The 8672-nt window shown below is 43.5% G+C and overlaps 1 protein-coding gene across 4 annotated transcripts in view; it reads right to left on the reverse strand.

The window, feature by feature from the left end:
- tbc1d1 (TBC1 (tre-2/USP6, BUB2, cdc16) domain family, member 1) overlaps positions 1 to 8672 on the reverse strand; it is a 296242-nt gene that overhangs the window by 218544 nt on the left and 69026 nt on the right. The gene's annotated exons all lie outside the window — the stretch shown is intronic.

Genomic DNA, 8672 nt, shown 5'->3' on the forward strand with positions numbered 1-8672 from the left:
GTATAAAGGCAGTAGGAGTATACTTAAGAGGGAAATCAGGAGGGCAAAACAGGGACATGAGATAGCTTTGGCAAATAGAATTAAGGAGAATCCAAAGGGTTTTTACAAATACATTGAGGACAAAAGGGTAACTAGGGAGAGAATAGGGCCCCTCAAAGATCAGCAAGGCGGCCTTTGTGTGGAGCCACAGAAAATGGGGGAGATACTAAATGAGTATTTTGCATCAGTATTTACTGTGGAAAAGGACATGGAAGATATAGACAGTAGGGAAATAGATGGTGACAGCTTGAAAAATGTCCAGATTACAGAGGAGGAAGTGCTGGATGTCTTGAAATGGTTAAAGGTGGATAAATCCCCAGAACCTGATCAGGTGTACCTGAGAACTCTGTGGGAAACCAGATAATTGATTGTTGGGCCTCTTGCTGAGATATTTGTATCATCGATAGTCACAGGTGAGGTGCTGGAAGATTGGAGGCTTGGAAACATGGTGCCACTGTTTAAGAAGGGCGGTAAAAACAAGCCATGGAACAATAGATCGGTGAGCCTGACCTCAGTGGTGGGCAAGTTGTTGGAGGGAATCCTGAGGGACAGGATGTACATGTATTTGGAAAGGCAAGGACTGATTCTGGATAGTCAATATGGCTTTGTGCGTGGGAAATCATGTCTCACAAACTTGATTGAGTTTTTTGAAGAAGCAAAGAAGATTGATGAGGGCAGAGCAGTAGATGTGATCTATATGGACTTCAGTAAGGCATTCGACAAGGTTCCCCATGGGAGACTGATTAGCAAGGTTAGATCTCATGGAGTACAGGGAGAACTAGCCATTTGGATACAGAACGTTTGCAGATGACACCAAAATTGGAGGTGTAGTGGACAGCAGAGAGGGTTACCTCAGATTACAACAAGATGTTGACCAGATGGGCCAATGGGCTGAGAAGTGGCAGATGGAGTTTAATTCAGATTAATGTGAAGTGCTGCATTTTGGGAAAGCAAATCTCAGCAGGACTTATACATTTAATGGTAAGGTCCTAGGGAGTGTTGCTGAACAAAGAGACCTTGGAGTGCAGGTTCATAGCTCCTTGAAAGTGGAATCACAGGTGGATAAATTAGTCAAGGCAGCGTTTGGTTTGCTTTCCTTTATTGGTCAGAGTGTTGAGTACAGGAATTGGGAGGTCATGTTGCAGCTGTACAGGGCATTGGTGCGGCCACTGTTGGAATATTGCATGCAATTCTGGTCTCCTTCATATCGGAAAGATGTTGTGAAACTTGAAAGGGTTCAGAAAAGATTTCCATGGATGTTGCCACGGTTGGAGGATTTGAGCTACAGGGAGAGGCTAAACCGACTGGGGCTGTTTTCCATGGAGCGTCGGAGGCGGAGGGGTGACCTTATAGAGGTTTATAAAATTATGAGGGGCATGAATATGATAAATAGCCAAAATGTCTTTTCCCTGGGGTCAGGGAGTACAGAACTAGAGGGCATAGGTTTAGGGTGAGAGGGGAAAGATATAAGAGAGACCTAAGGGGCAACTTTTTCCACACAGAGGGTGGTACATGTAAGGAATGAGCTGCCAGAGGAAGTGGTGGAGGCTGGTACAATTGCAACATTTAAGAGGCATTTAGATGGGTATATGAATAGGAAGGGTTTGGAGTGATATGGGCCAGGTGCTGGCAGGTGGGACTAGATTGGGTTGGGATATCTGGTCAGCATAGACGGGTTGGACCGAAGGGTCTGTTTCCATGCTGTACATCTCTATGACTCTATGGCAACGAGTTACCCATTAAAGAGGTTCGTGGTTGGTCAAATAGCACAACTCATCTCATTCATCTTACCAACAGCAAGAAACTAACTAGATGTTGAGAATTCAGAACGGGGACTTAAAAACTTCAGCTTGGCACTTGCTCGAAACAATCTGCATGCTGGACACCGGGTACCAACATTTCTTGGCACATGCACCACACATTCACAGACACTGGCATCCAATATGTGCCAGTGTCAAAATATTCTCACCTGGGCATACACCAGAACCACACAGGCTGCTCTGGAATAGATGTGCTTGTCCATGTGCACAACAGCCCTTTAAAAAATGGTACTGATGTCAGAGGTACCAGCTGATTCCAGGATAATCCATCAATGTGGAATTGTTCTGGGAGCAGAATCGGATGAGAGCAATGTCGTCGGGACGAGGGAGGTAGGTTGGTAAGAGGAACATGCGGTAAGAGGTGATGAGAAAAGTGGCTAGGCCTCATAGCCAAAACCCTTGAAGAAAAACCTCAATGCATTGGCACTCAGCCAAAAAGGAAAGATTTGTTCCACAAACAAGATTTTTTTTTAAAGAAACAAATGAAACTAGGTAGTTTCCTTCTCCACTAAGGAGAAAAGTCCTTCGCCCGTGCCACTGTTTAAGAAGGGCAGTAAGACAAGCTAAGGAACTATAGACTGGTGAGCCTGACCTCGGTAGTGGGCAAGTTGTTGGAGGGAATCCTGAGGGACAGAATGTACATGTATTTGGAAAGGCAAGGACTGATTCGGGATAGTCAACATGGCTTTGTGCGTAGGAAATCATTTCTCACAAACTTGATTGAGTTTTTTGAAGATGATGATTGAGGAGGGCAGAGCAGTAGATGTGATCTGTATGGACTTCAGTAAGGCGTTCAACAAGATTCCCCATGGGACACTGATTAGCAAGGTTAGATCTCATGGAGTACAGGGAGAACTAGCCATTTGGATACAGAACTGGCTCAAAGATAGAAGACAGAGGGTGGTGGTGGAAGGTTGTTTTTCAGACTGGAGGCCTGTGACCAGTGGAGTGTCACAGGGATCGGTGCTGGGCCCTCTACTTTTTGTCATTTACATAAATGATTCGGATGTGAGCATAAGAGGTACAGTCAGTAAGTTTGCAGATGACACCAAAATTGGAGGTGTAGTGGACAGCGAAGAGGGTTACTTCAGATTACAAGAAGATCTGGACCAGATGGGCCAATGGACTGAGAAGTGGCAGATGGAGTTTAATTCAGATAAATGCCAGGTGCTGCATTTTGGGAAAGCAATCTCAGCAGGACTTACACACTTATGGTAAGGTCCTAGGGTGTGTTGCTGAATAAAGAGACCTTGGCATGTAGGTTCATAGCTCCTTGAAAGTAGAGTCGCAGGTAGATAGGATCGTGAAGGCAGCGTTTGATAAGCTTTCCTTTATTGGTCAGAGTATTGAGTACAGGAGATGGGAGGTCATGTACAGGACATTGGTTAGGCCACTGTTGGAATATTGCATGCAATTCTGGTCTCCTTCCTATCGGAAAGATGTTGTGAAACTTGCAAGGGTTCAGAAAAGATTTTCAAGGATGTTGCCAGGATTGGAGGATTTGAGCTATAGGGAGAAGCTAAACAGACTGGGGCTGTTTTCCCTGGAGTGTCGGAGGCTGACGGGTGACCTTATAGAGGTTTACAAAATTATGAAAGGCACGGATCAGGTAAATAGGCAAAGTTTTTTTCCTGGGGTGGGGACGTCCAGAACTCGAGGGCATAGGTTTAGGATGAGGCGGGGGAGGGGGGTTTGGTGGTGGTAGATATAAAAGAGACCTAAGGGGCAAAGTTGTCACACAGAGGGTGGTAGGTGTATGGAATGAGCTACTAGAGGATGTGGTGGAGGCTGGTACAATTGCAACATTGAAGAGGCATTTGGATGGGTATATGAATAGGAAGGGTTTGGAGGGATATGGGCCGGGTGCTGGCAGGTGGGACTAGATTGGGTTGGGATATCTTGGCGGCATGGACGAGTTGGACCAAAGAGTCGGTTTCCATGCTGTACATCTCTATGTCTCTATTGCAGCTCAGAATCTCATTCTATATGTTCTGGGGCTGTGACCAACATCACTGAAGCTCAATTTGCCATATAAATTCCAGTCAATATGCATAAATAGCAACTCATTCAGAAGTACTTTCTCAAATTACAATCTTTAAAAAATAAGTAAATATTATCTAAAAGGCACACGCACACATACACACGACAGCAGTGTTATGATTTGACTATAAATCCCATGAAGATATTAAGTATCATAAATATAGATATTTTAACATCCCAACCACAATTACTTGTTAAATTGCAATGCCGTTGAATTAAATGTGCACTGTCCCACCTTCCCTATAAATATTATTGTGCTACAGCACAGTAGAAATTTTCAGCAATGCTAATAAATTATTTATTAATTCAAAACATTTCACTCAACAAAAGCCTTTTATCAGCATTTCCTTGGATCTAATGGTCAGAAGGTTTTGTTTTGAAAAATGCTGTTTGCTTCCTCCAGAGGAAGCACGCTGCTTTCTCCAGATCTTTATTATAGATTCAAAATGTACAAAATGTCATTAGGGAGTCTCTGATGTCAAAATAAGAACAAAGACCAGTTACTGAGATAAAGTAACTCTTTCAATTCTGTGCCCATTAAGGCAATTCAAAACAATCCTCCGACTGCACTTATATAATGCTGTCTGAGGGCAAGAGAGGAAGTGCTGTGCATTAGAGAGATGAGTTGTACTGCATGGAAACAGACCCTTCAGTCCAACTTGTCAGTGTCGACCAGACATCCCAATTTAACCTCATCCATTTGCCACCATTTGACACAAATTCCTCTAGGTCCCTTTTAAATCTTTCTCCTCTCACCTTAAACCTACAATCATCTAGTTTTTGACCCCCCCACCCTGGGGAAAGGATCTTGTCTATTTATCCTATCCATGCCCCTGAGGATTTTATAAACCCCTAAAATCATCCCTTAGTCTCCAACACTCCAGGAAAAATAGCCCCAGCCATTCAACTTCTCCCGATAGCTCAAACCCTCCAACCCTGGTAAAATCCTTGTAAATCTTTTCTGGACCCTTTCAAGTTTAACAACATCCTTCCGATAGCAGGGAGACCACAATTGAACACAGTATTCCAAAAGTGGCCTAACTAATGTCTTGTACAGCTACAATATGACATCCCAACTCCTATACTCAATGTACTGATCTATAAAGGCAAGCATACCAAATGCCTCCTTCACTACCTTGTATACCTGCAACTTCACCTTCAAGGAACTCCAAACCTGCACCAAGATTTCATTGTTTGGCAACACGCCTCAGGACTTTACTGATAAGCATACAAGCCCAACCCTGGTATTCCAACCAAAATGCAGCTATTCACATTTATCTAAATTAAACTCCATCTGCCACTCGTCAGCCCATCCAATCTTGGCCCTATTGTACTTGGAGGTAACCTTCCTCACTGTCCATTACACCAACAATTTTGGCCTCATCTAGGAAAGGGGGACACAAAAGGAGAACCTGATTGTATATGTTAATAAGAAAAGTTGACAAAACAGGGAGGGAGAGGAATTATAAAAGGAAGTCACGCACAGGAAGCAAGTTCCAGAGGCAAAAGCAATGACAAAACAACTGCCTAATAGAGACAGCATACAATGAGAAAAAGATGCTCACAGTACTTTAAATGTACAGTATGTCAACAAATATTTAGCCTAGGGTCTGAGCAGAAGACTACAGTAAAATCACAATAAGTTGAATCGTGGGGAATCCAACCACAAAATCACGTTAAGTAGAACTTAGAGGTCGCCAAAGAGACCCCTGTGCAACCCGGCTTACCTACAAACCTACTATCAAATAAATCCCAAATAAACATACAGTAAAGCAGTAAACATGAGAAACATCTTTACTTTTTGACCTGTCCACACTTGGCAGTGGCCTGACCTTATAGAGTAAAAGGCATTGAAAGATACGGGGAGTATGCGGAGTTTTTCCAAAGCTATCGATTTCTGCAGAGTGTGCTGTGCCTTTAAATGAGTGCAATACAATTTGCTGTGTTATCAATGCAGTCAACATGTTTTGTGTGTTTTTCTGCGACCGTGCAAAACCCTGAACAGGACCAATGCCTTCTTCAACTTCAGCTGAGGAAACATTGGGTGGACCTCGATCAGCTCGTCCAGGTCACAGCCGCTCGAATGAAGACCACACATCAATCCCCAGCACTTCAGCTGTTAGTTCTGTTGAATTGGCAGTGTCATCCACACAGACATACGTAGCCAGGATGGTGTCTCCTGGAATTATCATCCTGGCTCCTGCAGGCTGGCCAAAACAGCCTTCATACTGAAGGGCCAACGTTTTAATGATGACGGCTTTCACTTTGTGGCACAGTTTTCCCACTAGCTGTATCAACCTCTTCCTCTCTGACCAATTACACTGATCTTTTTCCACAGGGTTAGCCATACTTGCAAGATTTGAACATGCTATCATAGGGAGATCTTGATGTCAAACGATGGTTCACACATATCTCTGCGATTGCATATTGGCGCACAGCTTAATTCCTATCCGATTGATTGGTGCTACCCTATGGCAAGCTTGCATGAGTTTGACTAAGTCAGAGCTCCCAGTCTGGAAATTCAGATCATACTGGGGCATCATTCTACTGGATGTGCTATTCTGCTGCTGGAAATGGTTTACAACTTTGTCACAGTCAGAGTTTTGGTCATCTGAATTTCACCGTATTTCAAAATTACATGCAGCAAGACCTGGACAATATCCAGACTTGAGCTTACAAGTGATGTGTAACAATCATATTGCACATATGCAAAGCAATGACCATCTCCTACAAAAGAAGCTAACCACCAACACTCAAAATTCAATGGCATTGCCATCACCGAATTCTCCACCAACATCCTGGAGGGTCACTATTGACCAGAAACTGAACTGGACTAGCCATATTAATATAGTGGCTACAAGAGCAAGTCAGAGCCTGGGAATCCTGCAGTGACTAACTCACCTCTTGACTCCCCAAATCCTGCCCACCATCTAGAAGGCACAAGTCAGGAGTGTGATGAAATACTCCCCACTTTCTGACATCACTTTCAAACATTCATTTCTTTCAACACCAACATTCAGTAGCAGCAGTGTACATCATCTACAAGATACATGGTAGAAATTCACTAAGACTCCTTTGACATCACCTTTAAAACCTGCAGATCATACCTTTAGAGACGAGGGGAGCAGATAAATGGGAACACTACCAGCTGCAAGTTCCCCAAGCCACGCACCACCTTGACTTGGAAGTATATTGCCTTTTCTTCAATCACTGGGTCAAAATGCTGGACTCTCTCTTTCTTCTCGAACATTAATGTGAGTTTACATACAGCAGATAGTCTGCAGCGGTTCAAAGAGGCAGCTCACCACCACTCTCTCCAGGGCAAATAGGGAATGGCAATAAATTATGGCCCTGACCACCTACTTCATATGAACAAATCAAAAAAATGTCAACATCTGGTTTCGTCCAGACCCCAGTATAATTTAAACTGTTGACCGTGGCAGCAATACACAGATTAGTTACTGGCGAAAACAGAAAATAATACCATTGGTCTTAGGTTTCCTTATAGGCCAACTAGCCAAACTTGGTCTTTCACATCTAAAACATCTAACACCAAAACATTCAACATCAAAACATTCCTGCTCATACTATTCAACAGTAAAATTCTACAATTTTCCACATGGGATTGGAGGAATTGCTTCACTACAATGACTTCATTAGCTGAATATCTCCTATTTTGTGGCAATCCAAAATGGCTGCAGCTGCACTCCAGGCATAGTCTTCTCAGAGTACACAGATGAAAGTTCCCTCGGTCTTTTTTATGCAGCGGAGCACCTTCCAAATTTTGCTGATTACTGGTTAGACATGTTTTGTATCACATCTAAGATTTCAAAATGTCTTTGTGCTTCACCTCTAACAATTTCAACCCTATTCATACCACATAGGGACCATTTGATTTATTCATTCCTCTTCAAACACGTGTGCAGCTGCTTTCACCCACCATTCTCTGCCTACTAACAGATGCTCATCTAAATCATTCCACACTTTCTAAACTACATCTTTTAATTATGCTGCCCCTCCTAGTTCAATACTTTTTGCAAATTTGACAGTCTTACTCTATTTATAAGAATCCAGCTAATTCTTGCCACTTGGAACTAAAAGGTAATGGACCACCCAAACACAGATGGCTAGAGAAACTCAATATGTCCAGCAACATCTGTGGAGGGAGGAACAGAGTTCAGGTTTCAAATCTGTCAGGAATCTTCTTTGACAACCTGATCAGCCTCTCCCAGACCTCGATCCTGAGTTCAAAAAGAAAAGCACTTAGCTTCTCAATGTTCAAGTCCCTAAAGCCTGCGCCTGCACTGACAAATTTCCTGAATTCCAGTGGCCACTGAGCACAACTTCAGTAATGAGGCTTGAGATTCACCCATCAGCTTTTAAGAGCTCAAGTGTTGTGACCAATGGGGGCAGGGAATGAGCTAGTCCTGAAGTTAGCTGTGCTACACTTAATTCTGGAATCCCTGAATTTTAGCCAGAGGATGACATTTGCTTTTTATACTTCCAAGACTAGGAGAAAGTGAGGACTGCAGATGCTGGAGATCAGAGCTGAAAATGTGTTGCTGGAAAAGCGCAGCAGGTCAGGCAGCATCCAAGGAGCAGGAGAATTGACGTTTCGGGCATGAGCCCTTCTTCAGGAATGAGGAGAGTGTGCCAAGCAGGCTAAGATAAAAGGTAGGGATGAGGGACTTGGGGGAGGGGCGTTGGAAATGCGATAGGTGGAAGGAGGTTAAGGTGAGGGTTATAAGGTGAGGGTGATAGGCCGGAGTGGGG

The sequence above is a fragment of the Chiloscyllium plagiosum genome, chromosome 1 (assembly GCF_004010195.1).
Source record: "Chiloscyllium plagiosum isolate BGI_BamShark_2017 chromosome 1, ASM401019v2, whole genome shotgun sequence".
In the NCBI taxonomy this organism is placed as follows: domain Eukaryota; kingdom Metazoa; phylum Chordata; class Chondrichthyes; order Orectolobiformes; family Hemiscylliidae; genus Chiloscyllium; species Chiloscyllium plagiosum.